Source organism: Pezoporus occidentalis, unplaced genomic scaffold (assembly GCF_034315485.1).
Source record: "Pezoporus occidentalis ecotype Australia unplaced genomic scaffold, CSIRO_AGI_Poc_V1 ctg164, whole genome shotgun sequence".
In the NCBI taxonomy this organism is placed as follows: domain Eukaryota; kingdom Metazoa; phylum Chordata; class Aves; order Psittaciformes; family Psittacidae; genus Pezoporus; species Pezoporus occidentalis.
In genome coordinates, this window is record NW_026913466.1 from 1,379,893 (window position 1) to 1,390,282 (window position 10,390).

General features: G+C 44.6%; 1 long non-coding RNA gene across 1 annotated transcript; it reads right to left on the bottom strand.

Annotated features, from left to right (window-relative positions):
• Positions 1–2,502: 2,502 nt before the first annotated feature.
• LOC134160773 (uncharacterized) lies at positions 2,503–9,267 on the bottom strand. Its single transcript, XR_009963675.1, has 3 exons — positions 9,154–9,267; positions 4,713–4,954; positions 2,503–3,306 (listed from the first exon to the last, which is right to left on the bottom strand). It is a non-coding gene; the product is annotated as an uncharacterized LOC134160773 (long non-coding RNA).
• Positions 9,268–10,390: the final 1,123 nt, after the last annotated feature.

The window sequence follows — 10,390 nt, forward strand, 5'->3', positions numbered from 1 at the left end:
TACAAGTATTATCACCTAGATCATTAAACCCGGTTCATAGATTGCAGGATGTCTTCAATCAATTCATCTAAGATAACTTGAAGCCAGCTGGACCCCCTCAGTGAGAACTTGACTTAATTGGCCAATAAGTGGCTGGAAAAGGTGGCTGCGATTTGATAAAATTACAGGCTGCAGAAGTGATTACAGTTTGGAGAACCACAGAGGGTAGCCTCCGGGTCAGGCCTTTTGGAGAGGGCTAAGTTAATGTCCACTATTAAGTGCTGCTGTGAAAAATGTGGGCCCACTTGGTGCTCAGATGTAAAGTGTATCCAGGTCATTCTTCAGCTGATGGAGAGAGAGATGTGCGCATTTATCACTGCTCTGGCCTCATTTCTGCCTTGGTAATAGTCGTACACTAACAACTGCTGGCAGTTTCATGGTTTTCTGGGTACCCTTCCTTTTATTGGCATAACTAAAATATTATCTGAGCAAAGCAATCCATCTGCTAAAGAAAAACACTTTCCTTCAATTACGTCCCCCGAGCCTTTTCTTAAGAAAGGTTAAAGCACCAAGAAGTTGAAAAATATACATTTTTATTCTTTCCAATCTACTGCAAATACGCTTGCTTATTACTCGGTAAGTAGTAGGTCTACATATTTACCATTGCAAAATGTTAGGGAATATGCCTACCTTTAGGAAAAGGGAAAATTCACAGCATCGGATTAGTGTTTAAGCACAAATCATTATCTAACAGCCTATCTTACCTCTCTCAAAAACAGAAAAAGAGGAGATTGCATAAACAATTTAGCTATGATTTTTATGTTTAATAATTAACTAGATTAGGTCATTTGCAGAAAAGCAATGTTTTTCTAAATGGAGCTACAAAGAAACCATCACGTTCCCCGATTGTGTTAAACATGGAAAAAACAGAGTTTGATCCTGCTTGTGCTCAGCAGGCAGGGCTCCCATTGACCTTGGCGAGGGGCTACTGCATGCGGGTGCCTCCCAGGCATTAACCCTTTTGTTAAAGCCCACCCCAAGATAGGGCTTGCAATCACTTCTGCACCAATAGAGTGTATCTGCTGTGATTCCATGTTGCTGAGGCTGCATATTTTTCATGGATTGGATAATTTTCATGGGTTTTGTTTTGTTATTTTTAAATCCCTACCTTTTACAGAGCTAGCTCCAAGACTCGCATATCTGATGCAGATACTCAGAAGTAGCTTGGGCTCATTCTAAGGACTTTTTTGCTGATGGCTAAGTTGTCGTAATAGTAAATGGTGGAACACGTAACCTAGGGGTTGCATAGTCAGCTAGGTGCACACAAAACACATATGAATGAAGTGTGGAAGGACAAGTTACATGTTTTACCATCAAAACAACAAGGGATGGGGTGCTGACAAGATGATTTTAGGCTACAGGTATTAGGTCAGAATTCGACTTCAAAATAAGGTACAAAATGTGTACTTTCTTAAAATGTTTTCCTTTCATATGTTGGAACAACTGCCAGAACCCAGTTTTGTTTCACTTATAGACTGAAAGTAGGTTGCCATGTTGTTGCTGGATATCCTACCATATAACAGAACATATATTTCTTCCCAAATAACAGCGACTCCCATCCCACCCAGGCACAAAACAGAGTCACCCAAGGCACACAATGAGGTAGGCTCTGTGAACAACCAGCCTGCAGTTTTTGAATGGAACTTCTATTCATGGGGGCTCTTTTAAGAAAAAAGGTGGTGGGTTTAGTTTTTTTCCTGCTGTGGGGAGAGGATGCCCCTTTCCAAATGTTTCTGGTGAAAGCAAATCCATTTTGGTCATGTAACATTTGCCCTTAGTTTTGAAATATAGGGTAGAGAGTGAGAAAGAAACTGAAAAGGGTCAAAAAAAGCAAGATGTCTCCAGATTGTCAATATGACCATGCAGCAGTCCTTCCATCCCTACTCCGATTTTTTTTGTTGTGTCCCCCTGCCAAATTTTGTGGAATAGACTTGATTTTAGCCTGCAGCTCTCTAGAACTTGTGACCCTGCCCTGTCCATGGGAAAGCACCACTTGGTGGGACCAAGCTACGTGGCTGGGATGGGGACCAGCCCCAGCTTCTCCTGTTCTCTGGGATAACATTTCCCCAGAATTAGTTGCCTTTTGCCCTGCCTCTGTAGATGCGCCTATTGCCTTCTGCATTCAGGGCATTCATCCCAAACCTCTGCATGAAAACACGGTGCCCATCACAGGCACAGAGAGATCATGGATGTTTCAATCCCTGGTTCTGCCAAGCATTTCTCCACTTTGCTCTTTAGTGTTGCTTTGCTGGCTAAACCCTATTTAGAAAAGACCTTTCTAGGAAAATTCCAGCATCTTGAGCATTGCCCTCCTCACTTGGCAGAAAGATGCTACCTGCCAAGATTTACCATTCCATGCAAGATGGATGCCCAGGGAGCTGCTTGTCCTCTGCTCCTAGCTCTGCAAGTGTGGCACTGCATAACCAGGGTCAAATTGGAGCTGTGTGGCTTCATTGCCACCATGACCTTGGATGCGACAGCTCCATCCAGCAGCCTGCGACCAACTGGGTCTGCCACCTACCATGGGAGGAAAAGAGAAGTTAATTGAGTTGTACACAATTTAATCACATTAACATCCCTAGTGCTGCCACTTCCCATGTCCCCACGAGCTTGTGCCACATTTGCGGTTACTGGTGCTCTGGTACACCCCAGGGCACCCAATTTCAGACACACAACAAACTGTCATTTGCAAATTTAGAAGCCTATTTCTAAAGCAAACTAAGCAAACAATGGTACTCTCTCTGCCTGTCACAAAGATCATTAAAGGAACAGTTGCTGGTGGGGATTTCAGTGGCAAACAGGCCAGGCTTGGCAGGGCATGACCTTTGCTCCAGCTCACTGCTTTCATGATGAACTGAAGTGACGGCCCTCAATAGCCCATCATGCCACCAGCCTTTTGTCAGGATGCTCCAACCAGTGGATCAACATGGGCTGATCCAGCAGTCCCCAGAAGAGAGCTTTCTGCCTTTGAAGGCAAAAGTCCTCCTAGGTCAGTCCTGCATTCAGGAGGAGAGGGGGAAGCCATCACCCACCACTTCTGCACAGCCTTGTGATCACCTTGGTCTTTCCTCCTCATGTGAAAACTGGAGCTCTGGCATCCTTGCTGTGCTCACTGCTGCAGCTCTGGCATCACGCTGTGGGCACTGCAGAATTCCACATTTTCCTGGCCCCCAGCTCCACTTGATTGCCTGAGAATGGGAGCCCCATTCTGAAGAGTGAGCGTTTTCCTTGTCCTTGTGGTCATGAGGAAAAACTCAAGGGTCAGCACTAGAAAAAGAACACAAGCCTATTTCAGACTTACATTAACATTAAGATCTTTAAGACCATCTCACTTCTCTGCTCCAGACTTTCAGTAATTAAGGACTGCAAAGATGACTTTCCATTGCCTACTGCTATGGTACTCACCTGCTTCTACTCAGGCTCATCTGCATGGTGCTGTGGGTGCCCCAATTTTGGGTGCTTCCACAGTGCAGTGCAGAGCTGCTGGAAGCCAGAGCAGCAGGACTGGGGCTACTTCATCCACCCAGCCCAGTATTTTCCATTTGGCTACAGCAATCACTGCAGTGTAGGGTACAGTGGAGAACGGCTGCCAAGATCCCTGTTTTAAGCTAGAGAACAGGGAATGGGAACAGGAAGATGCTATGACTGAGCTATAGGCAAGATACTGTTTAGTGTACCCTGTAGAAAAGGACCAGAGCTACACAGTTTGCTCAACAAATGGAAAAGTCTGGGTCCATTTCGGCATGTTCTAAATACATTGGAACTCCGTCAGCATCTTTTAGTGGGGGTCCATTATTTTTAATTATCATTAAACACAGAAGTAACTCAGATAAGCTTTCCTTCCTTTTGTCTTTCAGGACCATGAAGATGGTATAGAGAGGAGGCTATTTGTACATGGAGGAGAAAAGTCTATTTCTGTTTACTTTGAAAAAGCTTAGCATTGACTTCCATTTATCTTCCAATAAGTCCTTGTCCAATGTGGCTTGGAACATAATCTGTTCCAGAGCAAGGGGTTCTTAATGAGAGAGCTGAAATCCCTCTTCCTTTTTTTTACTCCATTCATTAAAAAGGTAAAGAGGGAGGAAAAACCCAGAAGAGAGTTAGAAAATGGCATGAAAGCATATTATCAGTAAACTGTTTCCACTGTGTTTGTGGCTGTTCTTAATGTTTTATGAATATGCTCAGAAATTTGCTCAGGCATTTTTCCTTGGGCACTCCAGTTAATTACTGATTCAGAGAGCTTCTACTCTGTTCCTTGCAAAATGTGTTGTGCATTAATTCTGATTATGTACAAAAACCCACCTGCAAGGAAAAACTCTGCATCAGTAATGCTGATAAAATGAGCAGCTCTCCTGGGGCTTTGCTGAGAAATAGGATACTGGACAGAATTAAAATCTTGTAGCTAAGGCTATTCATAATGTCATTAACATAAAGGCAATTAAATGAGTTTTTAACCTACAACCCTTTATTGTTATTAATGAACATTAGAAAAACACAGGAGATAAAATCAGTAATTACCTCTGCACCAAGCTATGCAATAATGTGTTTAAATATAAAAACAAAACAAATGATTATTGTTAGTATTTTTCAGTAGCAGAAGCCCCAAGGAGCAGCTCAGTCACATTTAATCACATGGTACTACACCAAGAGGGTTAATTAAAAGAGGGCTTTACCTTCAGCACGCTTGGTTATTCTGTTTAATATGGCATCAACAAACAGAAACACCAATCTGCAGATTATTCCAGGCGGTGTCTTTACCTTCAGGTGAACCACCTCTACAATAACCAAGTGGGGTTTCTTTCCCTCCAGGACAAGGAGGTACAGTCCCGTAATCAAGTTTCTATTGTCACGTGCTTTCAAAACCAATTTCAGAAACAACTGTATAAACCCTGGCTCATAGCCTAAGCTTGTCATTCTGTAAAAGAAAGAATCTGGGAATTAGAAAGGGATGGATATTTTACAGAAGATGGTTTAACTGTGATTGCAGCACTGCAGCACAGTGAAAGAGCCTCCAGTTCCATTTTTAATGCTAACTATTGTATCCTCTAAGCAGTCATGAATTACCGAGTATCTTCTAAAGGGGAAATACATTAAAGCTCAGTGAAATAGCCTACAACTACATTTGAAGTTATTAATTCAATTAAAGTTTTATGATTTGAATCTCCAGAACGGCTTTAGCATCTATCTCTTTAAATAGTTTCTTTAATGTATTTACATTGTTTTGGGGGTTCAGAAAGCTATTTTCCTGGGCAATATGTAGCTTAATAGATGACAGTTACTACATTTTATCTTCCATCTCAGTAGACAAAGCTTTCCTAAGGAAGATGTCCCTTAACATGTCCAGATACAGCTCACAGAAGGGAGGAGCTGAAGCCACCTAAAGGCTGTGCAGGGTCCAGTACTGGCATCAACATCATGAAGCATAAGATGCTCTCTTTCTATTTGTGAAGTCTGCCTAGTGAGACAGACAAGAAAGAATTAAGAATAGACAACTATGTAAAGGATGGGCAATTAATAGCACAGTTTATGACAGCAGATACTGTCAGTCAAACCAGCTGCTTCCTTTGGCAGGCATGCAGCAAGGAAAAAGATAACCTGACCACTCAGACATCTAAAAGAGCTTGCAAAATGCTCCTTGTTATACCTGAAACCAAAGGTTTTGTGAATGCAAGTATCTACAGTTCATCCTTACACAGCAATCTCTGGCAAAAGCTGAGAGCTGGATCTCACAAGAGGCAAAATCACCTATTCAGCTTAGAGAGGACTCAAGACTAATGAAGAAGCTAGGTGCACCAAGAAGGCAGGAGCAGAGGGAAAAAGCTGCTCTGTGATGTAAAGTGATTGGAATGGGTGCTAACACACCCACAGGTATTCTGGCATTGCTGTTCATCTGCTCCCAAGACCTTTTTAAACACATACAGCCTTCTCTACCACCGTCTGCATTGCCAGTGATGCATGGGATCACCGGCACTGACATGCTGTGTTGTTAAACAGCAAGTCATGAACAACTGTGGTATTATAATCAAAAATTCCTTCAGATAACTTAACAGCTCTAAATACCTGAAAGGTTTTTCCCTACAGATTGCTCTTACTCCTGCTCTAGAAACTGATTTCACTTGCTTGTGTAAGCCTGCTGTTCACTAGTGTAATAAGAAAAGGCCCAGGCTATTCAAGTGCTCTGTAGATGCAGAAATGATGTGCATCCTAACCAGCTTCTCCAAGTAAAATAAGTATAGGTGGTTTAGTTTCTTTTGAACTGGAGATGTTGCAGGAGGCCATTAAGCTGGGTGAGCTGTGGTAGAGGTGAGATGGTCCCCAGCACTCTGTGTGTGAACCTGCAGCCCTGGCAGCAATGCACGGTGGTGCCAGAGAGAAGCACAGCATCACTTCTGTCCTCAAGGCACCATGTAGGTAACGCTGCAAACATGCAGCCCCATGTCTTACATGTCCCATCACTTTGCAGCCTGCAAGAGTACAAGCAAGGGCCACCATGATGGAACTCTTCTCTTTCTACCCAGGCAGCTGCCTTTGGGTGGCCTCTGCTTTAAACTTCACTTTGAGTTTTTCTGGGAAGAACAGAGGCACACAGCTAAGCTCACACTGTGTGCTGGCTTTTGGGCATCCTTTTCTAGACTTTTAATTTTAGTTCATGACTTACCGCTAAACCTTACCTTCTTCCCTTTACCAAGGCAAAAAGCACAATGATCTTTCTATAACATGACCAAGTAGAAGCTTGTTTTCATTGAAAGCTGTTTCGGACTGGGCTACCTTGCCCCAGCCCCATGGCTCTGTGTGCTATTGTGCTGGGAGGAGGCAGTAATGTTCTGCACACTCAAGTGTAGCACACAGCAGACGGGCAGAACTACCACCCTTCACTTGTATCTCAAACCAAACAAGCTAACCCAAAACACAGTGGCAAGGGAAATTTGGTGAGGACAGGAATGATTCCCATTAGAAGAAAAAAGTCATTACACATACCTGGGGTGAATTTAAAATTGCTGCAGCCACTCATTGTTCTGGACAGCTTCATCCAAGACAGCCATGCAACACAGCAGTGATCCCAAAAAGCAGTGAATGCCCAGGGAGGAGATGAGCATCAAGAAGTGTCCCACAGTTTCTGACATCAGCAACACCCAGGTCAGTACAAGCATTCCTACTGTGCTCAGCTGAAACCCATGAACCTGGGAATAACCCAATCCCAGTGGGGATCAGCTCACTGGAACCATCCATTGAGGCATCTGGTCACAGCCGCCACAGTGAGGGGAGCACACAAGAAATCAGCCTGTTCTAGCGTGACAAACCCTAACTTCTTTATGAGCTTAAGCATGAAAGAACTACCAAGTCTATATTTTATTTATACTATTTTAGTGGATAAATGACACTCTTGTTCCTGGGTTTTTTTTTCCTTGCCAGCTATCAAGTGTTTACAGTGACAACAGCCTGTTGTCTGCCATTCAGAGGCCTGGCACCTGTCTGGATAATAGCATGACTCAATATTCCTAAAGTACTAGATTTCTGTAAGAGAAGAAAAATCAATAACTGTGACAAGCACTATCCATTAGAGCCCGAGAGCAGAGAGAGCAAACGATTACACAGTGTCATTTGTCCAATATAATGAGACTGTAAATGAAAACTCTTACAATTGAGCTTTGGGTGATAAAACATCCTTTCAAAAACAATATGACCATGGATGAGATCTACTTGACTTCCAAGGGCCAAGATGGTCAACACTAGCTGAAGCTCATGGGTCCTGCACTGCCAGATGATGGTGCCCCTTGAGATCAATAGATCCCATGAACGCAGAACAGAGCAACAACAGCCATCAGCATCAGCTCCCTGTCCCAGGGCAAAGGCAAAAACGTCTTTTTTTCCATACACAACTCTCTTTTTCTTTCATCAGGCTTCCCACATCAGAACAATACATGCATACAAAACACAGTATATATACACCCAAATCTCTATTTCAATATCTAGAGTATATGCTTATACTCTACACAACAATATTTCTAAACATTCAGGAATACGGACAGTGGGAAGAAATGAAATGTGGCTGGTTTCCGGAGCATGGCCATCCTTCGCTCTCCAGCTCCCTTCCCACCCCTGGTCTCCTTCATTGTTCGGCTTCATGGCCTTGTGCCACTTGGGCTGATGTTTCCCTTCTAAATGGCATTTCAGCTTTGGCCTCTCTCACTGCCCAGCACCCTCTCCCAGATTAGCTCCTGGGTGCCATATGGTACAAATGGGCTGCTGCACGCACGCACAGTCAGCGCTTAAGAACCTGCCAAGCTGCTGCCTCCACTGGCAGCCTGCCTGGTGGCTCCGTGGGCTGCGAAGGGAGCACCACGCTGCCTGGAAGTAATTGAGATGGGGCTCTGCCAGGTTGCTCACACACAGCAGCCCTGTGAGCTATGCTCCCCTTTCCCCTCCTCTCCTGCATGGCAAGGTCAGGCATTCCCGCACACGCACCCCCTTTGTGACTGTGCTGCTTCCCAAACTGCCTTGCTTAGGAAAAGGATCACAGAATCAGCCAGGGTGGAAAAGACCTTTAAGATCATCAAGTCCAACCATTACCCCAACACTGTGAAGGCCACCACTAAACCATGTCACTGAAGGCCTCATTTACACAGTGTGTGGACACTTCCAGGGATGGTGACTCCAGCACTGCCCTGGGCAGCCTGTTCCAATGCCTGAGCACCCTCTGGGGAAGGAATTGCTCCTCAGCTCCATCTAAACCTCCCCTCGTGCAGCTTGAGGCCTTTTCCTCCTGTCCTGTTGCTTGCTACTTGGGAGAAGAGACCAAACCCACCTCACTACCTCCTTTCAAACAGTTGTAGAGAGCGATAAGGTCCCCCCTGAGCCTTCTCTTCTCCAGACTGACCCCCCCCACCCAGTTCCCTCAGCCATTTCTCATCACACTTGCTCAATGTCTCAACCGTTTCTCACTTCATTCAGGGTACATGCCAAGGAGAGCCCACAGGTCCCTGGGCTGCTCCCTGCACAGTATCACAGGGAGCCATTTCCACAGGGACACTCCAGTGCAAGGATGGCTCCTGACCATGATGAGGAGGAAAGGCAGGGCAGCAGGACCACTGGGAAATCATTGAGGTTTCTCACCTTACCACAGGGGTCCTTTCCTAAAGCATACGTGTTCCTCCTCTCACAGTGGTAGATGCACACCTTTAGCTGGTTGCAGGAAGGTTGATAAGCTCAAGAGCATCACCTCTGGAGACTTGGCCTGGAGAAAATGAAGAGAAACTGCAGGAAGTTTGTAGAAGTTTGGCTGTTGGTTTTAAAGGAGCCAAAAATCACATGAAAACAGCTGCAGCAGCTGACCTCTTCAAGTATCTGTCAGACAACACAGCCCTTCTTCTCCTTTTCTCCCACCCTCTTACAGCCTGATCAAGTCTCTGCTTTCCCTCATCCCACTACAGTTCTGATTCCACTTTCTCCTCTACCAGTCTGGTAGAGTACACTCCTGGTCCCAGGTTCTGTTGCTAGTGCTGTGAAATTGTTTTCATCCAGTGCTGTTTCATGAGAGATACAGACTAGGTCCCTGGTCTGCCTAAATGCTTCCTCCAATGAACATGCTCTACCATCCCTTCCCCGTGCCAGGAGCCACATTTCCCACGTGGAAAACTTGTCCTTGGAGAGAGGTGATGTTTTCCAAACCGCCTCCTCAAAAGCCACTCCCTGGGGCTTCCTGTGAAGTGAGGTGCATCAAACATCTGATAACATAGGGTCAGGCACCAGCTTCACTTATGGTTGAAGATGAGGGGGGAAATTACAACTTCTCTGTCACTTGGTATTGGGGAAATAGGTCAATAGCTTCTAATACGATGTTGCTCCTTAAAAGACATCATTTTGTATATTGGTAGCTTGCCAGCTCCAGATAACCTCCAGTAGAGCTTCAGATTTGCAGTAGCCTTCATTCTTCATAGGTTGGACTTCAAAGCTGTAACATTACCTATATGTATTTGGGCATTGTTTAGATATTGTTAGACTAAACTTTGCCCTTCAGACACAGTGGGGAGCGGGTAGAAGAAAGGCAATGTTAGAATAAAAAGTATGAAAGGAAACTCAGGTTGAAAACCCCTCTGACAGAGGCTGGTGGCTACACTGGTACTTCCTGTGCAGCGGTGAAGACAGCAGCAGTTCTGATGTATTCTGGTGATATATTTGTAAGATGTTCCTACACAAAACTTCAGATGAAACAGTCTCTTTATAAGCTTTTGATAGCAAGGAGAGAAGAGGGTTTGCCATTACCTCTGTTTGTGAAATGAAAGAGATACTGAGCCTTGGTGTTCCTGGATGGAGCAAGTGATCATCGCAATGACAGCCAAACTAGCTTTGC